At 47.9% G+C, this 12,094-nt stretch overlaps 1 protein-coding gene across 1 annotated transcript in view; it reads left to right on the top strand.

Moving 5' to 3' along the window:
- LOC141052931 (uncharacterized) overlaps window positions 1–12,094 on the top strand; it is a 52,542-nt gene that overhangs the window by 23,722 nt on the left and 16,726 nt on the right. The window lies entirely within an intron of this gene.

Raw genomic sequence — 12,094 nt, 5'->3', positions numbered from 1 at the left:
ACTCCATGAGGATGGTCTGAGTGCCCGACGTCCACAGATGGGGGTTGTGCTCACAGCCTAACACCGTGCAGGACGCATGGCATTTGCCACAGAACACCAGGATTGGCAAATTTGCCACTGGCGCACTGTGCTCTTCACAGATGAAAGCAGGTTCACACTGAGCACATGTGACAGACGTGACAGAGTCTGGAGACATCGTGGAGAGCGATCTGCTGCCTGCAACATCCTTCAGCATGACCAGTTTGGCAGTGGGTCAATAATGGTGTGGGGTGGCATTTCTTTGGTGGGCCGCACGATGTTGGGCTGTGAGCACAACCCCCATCTGTGGACATTGTGCACTCAAACCATCCTCATGGAGTCGGTTTCTAACCATTTGTGCAGACACATGCACATTTGTGGCCTGCTGGAGCTCATTTTGCAGGAGTCTCCCAGTGCTCATCCTGTTCCTCCTTGCACAAAGGCTGAGGTTGCCCTCCTACGGCCCCCTCCACGTCTCCTGGTGTACTGGCCTGTCTCCTGGTAGTGCCTCCAGCCTCGAAACTACGCTGACAGACACAGCAAACCTTCTTGCCACAGCTCGCATTGATGTGCCATCCTGGATGAGCTGCACTACCTGAGCCACTTGTGTGGGTTGTAGAGTCTGTCTCATGCTACCACAAGTGTGAAAGCACAACAAACATTAAAAAGTGACCAAAAACATCAGCCAGAAAGCATTGGTACTGAGTTGTGGTCTGTGGTCCCCACCTGCAGAACCACTCCTTTATTGAGGGTGTCTTGATAATTGCCAATAATTTCCATCTATTGTCTATTCCATTTGCACAACAGCATGTGAAATTGATTGTCAATCAGTGTTGCTTCCTAAGTGGACAGTTTGATTTCACAGAAGCTTGATGCACTTGGAGTTATAGTCTGTTGTTTAAGTGTTCCCTTTATTTTTTCGAGCAGTGTACTATAACCCACCAACCAGAAGGTGATGGCTTAGTAATGCCAGGGAACATAAGCGTGCTGTCATGGGTTCCATAAAAACACATTATCGGTAAGTAATATAAATGTTTTCCAGTCACCCATGACAGCACCAATGAGAGAATTACAAAGAATTCCTCTATTAGGGAGGGACCACAGCCTGTAGAACCCTCTTTACAAATGTGAGATCAGAAGAGGCAGAAAGATCCCGTCTATAGTGGCTATAAAAGGTGGAAGGTGATGACCACGTAGCTGCCTTACAGATCTGCTCTATGGACACGTCTGTTCTTTCAGTCCAAGACGTTACCATGCACTTGTAGAGTGGGCCCTCAGGTCATCAAGAACTGGTCTTCCTGCGCCTATATAGGTCAATTTGATAGCTTCCCTTTTCCACTTGGATAGGGTATCCTTCGAGACTCCCATTCCTTTCCAAGAACCCTGAAAAGAGATAAACAGAGCCTTATCCTTTCTCCAAGGTTTGGTTGCTAACAAATAGTGAAGAACGCATCTCCTGACATCTAGAGTGTGGAACTTCTCCCTATTGTTTTTTGGTATCTCCTGTGACCTATGGAACCTAGATACTACTTTAGGCAGATAGGTAGGGTCAGGTTTTAAAACTACTCTATCGTCCATCACCATGGTAAAGGGAGGGTCTGCTGATAGGGCCTGTATATCGCTTACTCTCTGTGCTGATGTTAGGGCTACTAAGAGTATAGTCTTTTAATGTAATTAATTTTATGGACCGTTTAGTTAAAGGCTCAAAGGGGCGTTCTGTCAAAGCATTCAAGACCAAGTTCAAGTCCCATGGAGGGACCCTGGCTACCGGGACTGGTTTGGATCTAGCACATGCCTTAATAAACTTGACCACCCACTGATTACCCATGAGGTTGTAATTATACAGAGCTCCTAAGGCTGATACCTGAACATTCAAAGTTCTCACCGCCAGGCCCTGTTCCTTCCCCTTCTGAAGGAACTCCAGGATCTCTTTTAGGGGCACCTTTTCTTGCAGAGTACATCCTGTAGATGACAAGAATTTCTATCAGGTCCTACCGTAAATAATTTTAGTGACCAGCTTCCTACTAGCAAGCAAGGTAGAGACCAAGTTGGGAGAAAACCCCTTACCCTCTAGCACTGGCCTCTCAAGTTCCAGGCTGTTAAGTGCAGCCCAGTCACCTGAGGATGGAACTCGGGCACCTGAGCTAGAAGGTCTGGGATTTCTGGAAGGACCCACACTTCCGTGACTGACATGTTCCTCAGCCAAAAGAACCAGGGTCTCTTGGGCCAAAAGAAGGCTATGAGTACTACTCTTGCCTTGTCCTGCTTTATCTTCCTGGGAACTGCTGGTATTAGACAATTTGGGGAAAAGCGTAGGCCAGAGTGAAGTTCTATCTTATCCGAAAGGCATCCACTGCGTGAGGATTTTCTTTTGGATCCAGGGAGCCGAACCTCTCCATTTTGCTATTCTGCCGAGTAGCAAAAAGGTTGATTTCCGGCCGCCCCCACATGGCCACCAAACATCTGAATGTTGCTGTCTTGAGGGACCATTTGCCCTGTAGAAGTGATCTGCGGCTCAAAAAATCTGCTGATATATTGTCTTTTCCTCTGATATGAAGCACAGATAGTGAAAGGATGTTTCTCTCCGCAAGGCTGGTAATATACATTAGGGATTGGGACTGATTCAGGTATGCAACTGAGACCTGGTTGTCCGACAATATTTTTACTTGATGGAATCGTATGAATGGTAGGGGAGACTCTGGAGAGGAGACTGAGCAATTTTTCCTATTTTTTTCACGTTTGCCAGTTTTGATCAAATCAGGTAGTCGATTGATCGGAGACAAGGGCACTCAAGCAGGTTCTCTTGGTGTACTGGCTTGTCTGATCTCAGAATCCCAGTCACAAGTTTTTACTACGAGCACAGAGCTAAAGAAAGTGGGAATGGCTTGCATTACGTAAGACGAAGATATTTAAGTTGGGAAAAACAAAATCGTAAATTATGGATTCTGTCAAAATTCCTTTCTAGCCAGTTCTAACCAGCTTTCAGAGACAAAGTTTAACACAGACACCGCTTTTTCAGATACAACACCCTTTGTTATTGCTTTTATGAATAACACTTATAAAACTAATACTAAAAGACTAAATTAAAAGAGATATATAGGTAGATTTATCGTAATTGTCTAAAATAATAAAGCAAAGTATAAATATTTACCATAACACCGGTGACTACCAAAGGGTGGAGTTTTATTTCTCCCTCTACTAAGTCTTCTACAGTAGTTATAGGCAACAGGAAAATACGGTGAGAGATATATGTACAAGTCATTATACAGTAAAGAATGTTTCCTAACATCTTTTTCCTGCAAAATCCATTTTATCTTCGGTTCTGTATATTTTGTAAGTCCGCAAAAGTGGCGCAATACTCTGACAACATTGTTCCCAGCAGCAACCTGGGAGTCAGAGATGCGTCCAGGGGTCTTCCCCATGCTGTTCCCATTACATTTGAGCAGTGTTTCCATCCATTTCAGTGATTTTCCTGCCCCCCTCCCCAGCCCTCCTGTAAGAGTCTTCCGGAAAAATGCACACTTCGTACACACGCGGCTCCGCTCCGTACACCTCGTACACACGCGGCTCTGCTCCGTACACCTCGTACACACGCGGCTCTGCTCCGTACACCTCGTACACACACGGCTTCGCTCCGTACACCTCGTACACACGCGGCTTCGCTCCGTACACCTCGTACACACGCGGCTCCGCTCCGTACACCTCGTACACACGCGGCTCTGCTCCGTACACCTCGTACACGCGGTTCTGCTCCGTACACCTCGTACACACGCGGCTCTGCTCCGTACACCTCGTACACACGCGGCTCTGCTCCGTACACCTCGTACACACGCGGCTCTGCTCCGTACACCTCGTACACACGCGGCTCTGCTCCGTACACCTCGTACACACGCGGCTCCGCTCCGTACACCTCGTACACACGCGGCTCCGCTCCGTACACCTCGTACACACGCGGCTCCGCTCCGTACACCTCGTACACACGCGGCTCCGCTCCGTACACCTCGTACACACGCGGCTCCGCTCCGTACACCTCGTACACACGCGGCTCCGCTCCGTACACCTCGTACACACGCGGCTCCGCTCCGTACACCTCGTACACACGCGGCTCCGCTCCGTACACCTCGTACACACGCGGCTCCGCTCCGTACACCTCGTACACACGCGGCTCCGCTCCGTACACCTCGTACACACGGCTCCTCTCCGTACACCTCATACACACACGGCTCCGCTCCGTACACTTCGTACACACGCGGCTCAGCTCCGTACACCTCATACACACGCGGCTCCGCTCCGTACACCTCGTACACACGCGGCTCCGCTCCGTACACCTCGTACACACTTTCCCTCATCCAGCACCATGACAACCAGCACAGCAGAGTCCTGCATACACTGAGGCATCTGATTATGTGACCCCTGACTCCTCCCCTCCTGTGACCTCATCCCAGGTCCTGTGCGCACAGAGCAGCCATATATGTGGAGTGCGGCTCTGCAGGTGCTGAAGATTCTCCATTACTGGGCGCAGGGGGCAGTAACCACTTAACACTATTTTGGTGTTTTTCTGTTGTACTTTATGAGAATCACAACGTTTCTTTCTCTGATAGATACATATGACCCAGCTATAAAAACAGGAAGGAAACATGTATTCCTCACATAGTACAGTGCCCCTTTTTCCCCCCTACACACAGTATAATGTTCCCCCAGTACCGCCATCCCCCCACACACAGTATAATGTTCCCCCAGTACTGCCATCCCCCCACACACAGTATAATGTTCCCACAGTACTGCCATCCCCCCACACACAGTATAATGTTCCCACAGTACCGCCATCCCCCCCACACACAGTATAATGTTCCCACAGTACCTCCATCCCCCCACACACACACTATAATGTTCCCACAGTACCGCCATCCCCCCCACACACTGTATAATGTTCCCCCAGTTCCGCCATCCCCCCACACAGTATAATGTTCCCCCAGTACCACCATCCCCCACACACAGTATAATGTTCCCCCAGTACCGCCATCCCCCCACACACAGTATAATGTTCCCCCAGTACCGCCATCCCCCCACACAGTATAATGTTCCCCCAGTACCACTATCCCTTGCGAGGGGTTGACACGCTTAGCTGCTTTCTCAGGTAGACACAGGAACACTTTGGTGGTGAAGCACCTGCTGGTTTATTGGAGTCAGCATACACCAAAACAAAAATAGAGCCTTTCTGGCTTAACGAAAAAACAAAAACAAATAAAGTGTAGCAGAGTCCTCTCAACCTGCAGGCACCAGGCAATGTCCTCCACTTCTCCTTGGAGCTAAGTGCGAGTACTTCCTCCCCCAAGACACCACACACAGACTGTCTCACATGTCCAGGTATTTAACCAGGACCATATGATGGTCACATGATTGTGACATCACCACAGGTCCTGCTAGTACACCTGCCGCTGTCTGCTGCAGGAAGAGATATGCTGAGCACTCTCCCGCCCACTCTATGAGTACTCACATAAAACCAGCCCATGTATGCAGCTTACTTTAACCCTCCCAACACTTAGTGTACTGGAGGAAAAGTTAACTGGTTTCATACCACTGACGCCAACATGCGCAGTGACACATATCTCCCCTCTTACACTGTGCCAGTGACCCGGTTGCTTACACAGAGACCGCTTGAACTGTTGACATGCCATCTCTGTGTCACAAGTCCATTTCACCATCGTTGACTTGGTGCCCAGAAGCAGATCGGTTAACGGTGCGGCAATTATGGCAAAGTTCAGGATAAAATGCCGTTAATACCCCACAATCCCAAGAAAAGCCCTCACTTGCTTCTTGGAGAGCAGTTGCAGCCACTTCTGAATCACCTCTATTTTGTTCAACTGGGGCTTGATTTTGCCTCTCCCGATGATGTAGCCCAAGTACCTGGCCTCTTCTTTCCCTATCGCACACTTTTTGGGATTTATGGTGAATCCCGCTTTACTCAACGCATCAAGGATCGCCTGTACCTTTGGCAGATGCGACCTCCAGTCCGGTCTGAAAATGACTATGTCATCCAAGTAGGCTGCGGCATATTTCTTTTGTGGAGCCAGAATTCGATCCATCAGCATCTGGAAGGTAGCTGGGGCTCCCTTCAGTCCGAAGGGCATTCTGGTGTACTGAAAACACCCATTCAGCGTTGAGAAGGCAGTCTTCTCCTTGGCGCTCTAGGACATGGGGATCTGCCAGTACCCCTTCATCAGGTCGAGGGTTGTAATGTACTTTGCATGTCCCAGTCGCTCAATGAGTTCATCCAAACGGGGCATCTGGTATGCATCAAAGCTAGACACCTCATTGAGCCGGAGATAATCATTACAAAACTGCCACTCGCCGTTGTGCTTCGGTACAAGGACAATGGGACTTGACCAGCCACTTCTTGACTCCTCTATCACCACGAGGTCCAGCATTCTCTTCTTCTCCTTGGAGATAATGTCCCGTCGTGCTTTGGGGATTTTGTAGGGTTTGAGGTTTACCCTTACATGCGGCTATGTTAGGATGTCGTATTCCACGACCTGTGTGCGCCCTGGCAATTCCGAGAATAGAGCATGGTTCTGCTGCTACAGCTCTCAACATTTATTTATGGCTCCGCTCCCACTCTCCCTCCCATGTATTTATGGCTCCGCTCCCACTCTCCCTCCCATGTATTTATGGCTCCGCTCCCACTCTCCCTCCCATGTATTTATGGCTCCGCTCCCACTCTCCCTCCCTTGTATTTATGGCTCTGCTCCCACTCTTCCTCCCATGTATTTATGGCTCCGTTCCCACTCTCCCTCCTATATATATATATATATATATATATATATATATATATATATATATATATATAAAATCTCCGTTCCCACTCTCCCTCCCATGTATTTATGGCTCCGCTCCCACTCTCCCTCCCATGTATTTATGGCTCCGCTCCCACTCTCCCTCCCATGTATTTATGGCTCCGCTCCCACTAACCCTCCCATGTATTTATGGCTCCGCTCCCACTCTCCCTCCCTTATATATATATGGCTCCCCACCCACGCTCCCTCTCATGTATTTATGGCTCCGCTCCCACTCTCCCTCCCATGTATTTATGGCTCCGCTCCCACTCTCCCTCCCATGTATTTATGGCTCCGCTCCCACTCTCCCTCCCTTGTATTTATGGCTCCGCTCCCACTCTTCCTCCCATGTATTTATGGCTCCGCTCCCACTCTCCCTCCCATGTATTTATGGCTCCGCTCCCACTCTCCCTCCCTTATATATATATATGGCTCCCCACCCACGCTCCCTCTCATGTATTTATGGCTCCGCTCCCACTCTTCCTCCCATGTATTTATGGCTCCGTTCCCACTCTCCCTCCCATGTATTTATGGCTCCGTTCCCACTCTCCCTCCCATGTATTTATGGCTCCGCTCCCACTCTCCCTCCCATGTATTTATGGCTCCGCTCCCACTCTCCCTCTCATGTATTTATGGCTCCGCTCCCACTCTCCCTCCCATGTACACTGTGTTCCAAATTATTATGCAAAAAATATTTTCTCTAAATTACCTATATGAATTGCAGTCATTGTTATTTTCCAGTCATCTAATATTCTAGTATAATTGCAATGTTTTTGAACAAACTGCCTATGAAAACAGTATATTTTTAAAAATAAGAAACACTCAAAATGCATGTTCCAAATCAAATTATTATGCACAGCAGAGTTTTCAACATTTTTAGTTTTATTTTGAACAAAAAAAGGTCAATTGTGAAATTATAAGCATTATCAGCTTATTACAAAATGAAATCAAACAGTTTTCAAGTCAAAACTTTATTCTAGGTGATGTTACATTTGCACATAGGACCCCTTGTTCGAAAGAAGCTTCTGAACTCTCTCGTCCATTGAATTTGTCAGTTTTTGGAAGGTTTGTGCTTCAATTGTTTTGCATGTGGACAGAATACCCTCCCAGAGCTGTTGCTTAGATGTGAACTGCCTCCCGCCATCATAGACACTCCTTTTGATGATGCTCCAGAGGTTCTCAATGGGGTTGAGGTCAGGGGAAGATGGTGGCCACACCATAAGTTTGTCCTCTTTTATGCCCATAGCAGCCAGAGATGCAGATGTGTTATTTGCAGCATGAGACGGTGCATTATCATGCATGAAAATGATCTTGCTGCGGAAAGCACGGTTCTTCCTCTTGAACCATGGCAGGAAGTGTTGTTTTAGAAACTCCACATAGATTATGGAGTTCATCTTTACCCCTTCAGGGATCCTAAAGGGGCCGACAATCTCTCTCCCCATGATTCCAGCCCAAAACATTACTCCCCCTCCTCCTTGTTGGCGCCTTAGCCGTGTTTTCATGGGGTGTCCATCAACCAGCCATCCTCCACTCCATCCATCTGGACCATCGAGCGTTGCACAGCACTCATCGGTGAACAAAACAGTTTGGAAGTCAGTCTTCATGTATCGTTTGGCCCACTGGAGCCGTTTCTGCTTGTGTGCAGTGGATAGAGGTGGTCGACAGGATGGCCTACGCACAGCTGCAAACCTCTGAAGGACCCTGCATCTTGTTGTTCGGGGGACGTTGGAGGCACCAGCAGCTTCAAAAACTTGTCTGCTGCTTTGACAAGGCATTTTTGCAGCTGCTCTTTTAACCTGACGCAATTGCCTGTTGGAAAGACTCCTCAATTTTTCCTTATCAGCACGCACACATGTGTGCTGGGAATCAGCTACATACTTCTTGATTGTGCGATGATCACGATGAAGTGTCTTGGCAATGTTGATTGTAGTCATGCCTTGACCTAAATACTCCACAATTTGTTGCTTCTCAGCAGCCGACACATCCTTTTTCTTTCCCATTTTGGCAAAAAATGTTGGCTGCTTAATAATGTGGAACAGCCCTCTTAAGTAGTCTTGCCTTTATTTGGACACACCTGCCAAACTAATTTGCACAGGTATCTGCAATTGCTTTCAGTGATATAAAGAGCCCTGACACACATCACCATCAATGAATATAAATGACAAACAAAAAAATTCTAACCTTGTCACTCCTAAACTCTTTTTGCATAATAATTTGGAACACAGTTTATTTATGGCTCCGCTCCCACTCTCCCTGTCATGTATTTATGGCTCCGCTCCCACTCTCCCTCCCATGTATTTATGGCTCCGCTCCCACTCTTCCTCCCATGTATTTATGGCTCCGCTCCCACTCTCCCTCCCTTATATATATGGCTCCGCTCCCACTCAAAGTCCTCTGCATTCCGGGGTCGCCCTGGGCAACCGAGGTCTGTATTAGCCTGGGGAGGAAGTGGACGAACCTGTCCATCACCACACGCTCAATCATTTGGGCCAGAGTGAAAATCTCTGGCTGCAGCCACTTTTGAACCAGATGCAACAGATCAAACATCTGGGAGCATGGAGGTTTGTCACCAGTATACGTCCAGCCTTACACTCGCTGAGCCCTTACAGACATTGTCACTCCCAGGCGTGCCAGAATCTCAGTTTTTAATTTGCCATACTCTTTGGCATCCTGAAGGGCTAAGTCGTAATATGCTTTTTGGGGTTTACGAGTCAAATAGGGGGCCAGCACCTCTGTCCACTTTCCTGGCTTTAGCCTTTCACACTCCACTACCCTCTTAAACACAGTCAAAATGGCTTCAACATCATCCCCCAGGGTCATTTTCTGTAAGGCCCGTCTTACCGCCTTCCGGACGTGGGCGTCATCAGCCAGACTTGGGCTTGAGGCGGTCGCCAGAAGATGCATCTGCTGCCGCTGCTCCTGCTGGAACAGCTGGATTTGCTGTAACAACAGCCTGTTGGTCTCTTGCTGCTGTGACTGGACCAGGTGTTTCAGCAGGTCCTCCATGCTGCCGGACGTCTTGTGCTGGATGGCAGGTTTAACCCAGGACATGCAGTTGTCCTCAATCTCTATGCGGGTTCCTGGACCGCTGCCCGCATCCGAAACACTACGCGTGAGGGGTTGACACGCTTAGCTGCTTCCTCAGGTATTCACAGGAACACTTTGGTGGTGAAGTACCTGCTGGTTTATTGGAGTCAGCATACACCGAGGCAGGGTTTACAAAACAAAACAGCCTTTCTGGCTTAACAGAAAAACAAAAACAAATAAAGTGTAGCAGAGTCTTTCCTCTGCAGGTCTCAACCTGCAGGCACCAGGCAATGTCCTCCGCTCCTCCTTGGAGCTACGTGGGAGTACTTCCTCTCCTGAGACACCACGCACAGACTGTCTCACATGTCCAGGTATTTAACCAGGACCATGTGATGATCACATGATTGTGACATCACCGCATGTCCTGCTAGTACACCTGCCGGTGTCTGCTGCAGGAAGAGAGATGCTGAGCACTCTCCCGCCCACTCTGTGAGTACTCACATAAAACCGGCCCATGTATGCAGCTTACTTTAACCCTCCCAACACTTAGTGTGCAGGAGGAAAAATATCCTGGTTTCATACTACTGACACCAACATGCGCAGAGACGCATATCTCCCCTCGTACACTGTGCCAGTGACCCTGTCACACCCTCCACACTCAGTATAATGCTCCCACAGTACTGCTATCCCTTCACACACAGCATAATGCTTCCCCAGTACCACCATCTCCCCCCCCATAGTATAATGTTCCCCCAGTACTGCCATCCCCCGACACAGTATAATGTTCCCCCAGTACCGCCATCCCCACACACATAGTATAATGTTCCAACAGTACCGCCATCCCCCCCACACACAGTATAATGTTCCCCCAGTACTGCCATCCCCCGACACAGTATAATGTTCCCCCAGTACCGCCATCCCCCCCAAACACAGTATAATGTTCCTCCAGTACCACCATCCCCCCAAACACATTATGATAGTACAAGCACCGACCTCCTGGATCAGGTTCCCGGGTCTGGAGATGTGGCCCCGGGCCGGTGCTATAGATGTATGAGGGGCTGTTATCTGCGGTGTGAGCTGTACATGGAATGGAGACATTCCGGGGACAGATTATCCCAGAAGTAGAACTTCTTATCTTTAGTGAATGGAGCTGGATTTTACCTTGTTGTTTTCTCTTTATAATTTAATGACCTCGTTCTCGGACCCCATTGTTAGACTCCGGCTGTCATGGCGATATATTGGGAGGTGTCTATGGGGAACACAAGGCTCCCCCTCTCTGTGCCCCAGATATAATGGAGGAGGTTCTCTGCCTCTTTCTCCCTCAGATACAATAATGGATGTCGTCTCTCTGTTACCTCAGATATATAGATGTCTTCTCTCTGTCCTCATCAAGAATGGAGAACGTTCTCTTTCTCTTTGGCTATAACTGTGATATTTATTTTTCTCTTTATTAGTGTAATACTAATGGCCCCATACACATGAGATAATTGTTGGCCAGACAATCATTCGGCTGATGTCTATTTCTCCCGACTCCCGCACACACGACCGTTCTACTTTTCCGAGCTTTCCTGTGAACTCTATAAAAATGTCTACCATTTGACATATAAGGTGCACCATGTGTCTCACACTTCTTGTATGGTGTTTTACAAGAGTTGTTGGAGCCAATTGTATTTTGTAACTTTTAACACCTGTTTTTTATGGTGTTTTTCATGTAAATTAGGGAAACCTAAAGAGACAATACCAGAAAAACATCATATCCAGAATAAAAAAAAACAAAAACATAAAACTCTACATGTAGATTTTGGCATCCAATCCCTCCTGTCCACGGTATTCTTACAAACAGCTTTTATAGATACCTCAAACTTTTCTGTGTGTATTAGATATGATCTCTAATGTGATAAAAGATTACAGACCGGGGAAGACGGGAAACATTCATACAGGCGGCCGGTGGTGATGGAGTCAGTGACGGACTCTGGCCAGATGTGTTTCTGGAGCCGTAGTAGAAGATGAAGATGTCGTCCTCATCATGAAGTAGTTATTCCTCCTGTCACGTGTAATGAATATCTCCTGCAGTATTGCTAATGCCGATTCCAGTGTCGATAAATGAGACGAGAATTAGCGTTATGGAAGATGAGTCTATGAGGAACGTATTCAGCTGCCGACTCCGAGGAAGAAACTGCTTGTTGTCTGTGGTCTAAATATATAGGATTTATTAG

The sequence above is a fragment of the Dendrobates tinctorius genome, unplaced genomic scaffold, assembly GCF_039654945.1.
Source record: "Dendrobates tinctorius isolate UK_male_01 unplaced genomic scaffold, ASM3965494v1 ptg000164l, whole genome shotgun sequence".
Classification (NCBI taxonomy): Eukaryota; Metazoa; Chordata; class Amphibia; order Anura; family Dendrobatidae; genus Dendrobates; species Dendrobates tinctorius.
The sequence above is the reverse complement of the archived record's forward strand: the minus strand, read 5'-3'. Positions and strand labels throughout refer to the sequence as shown.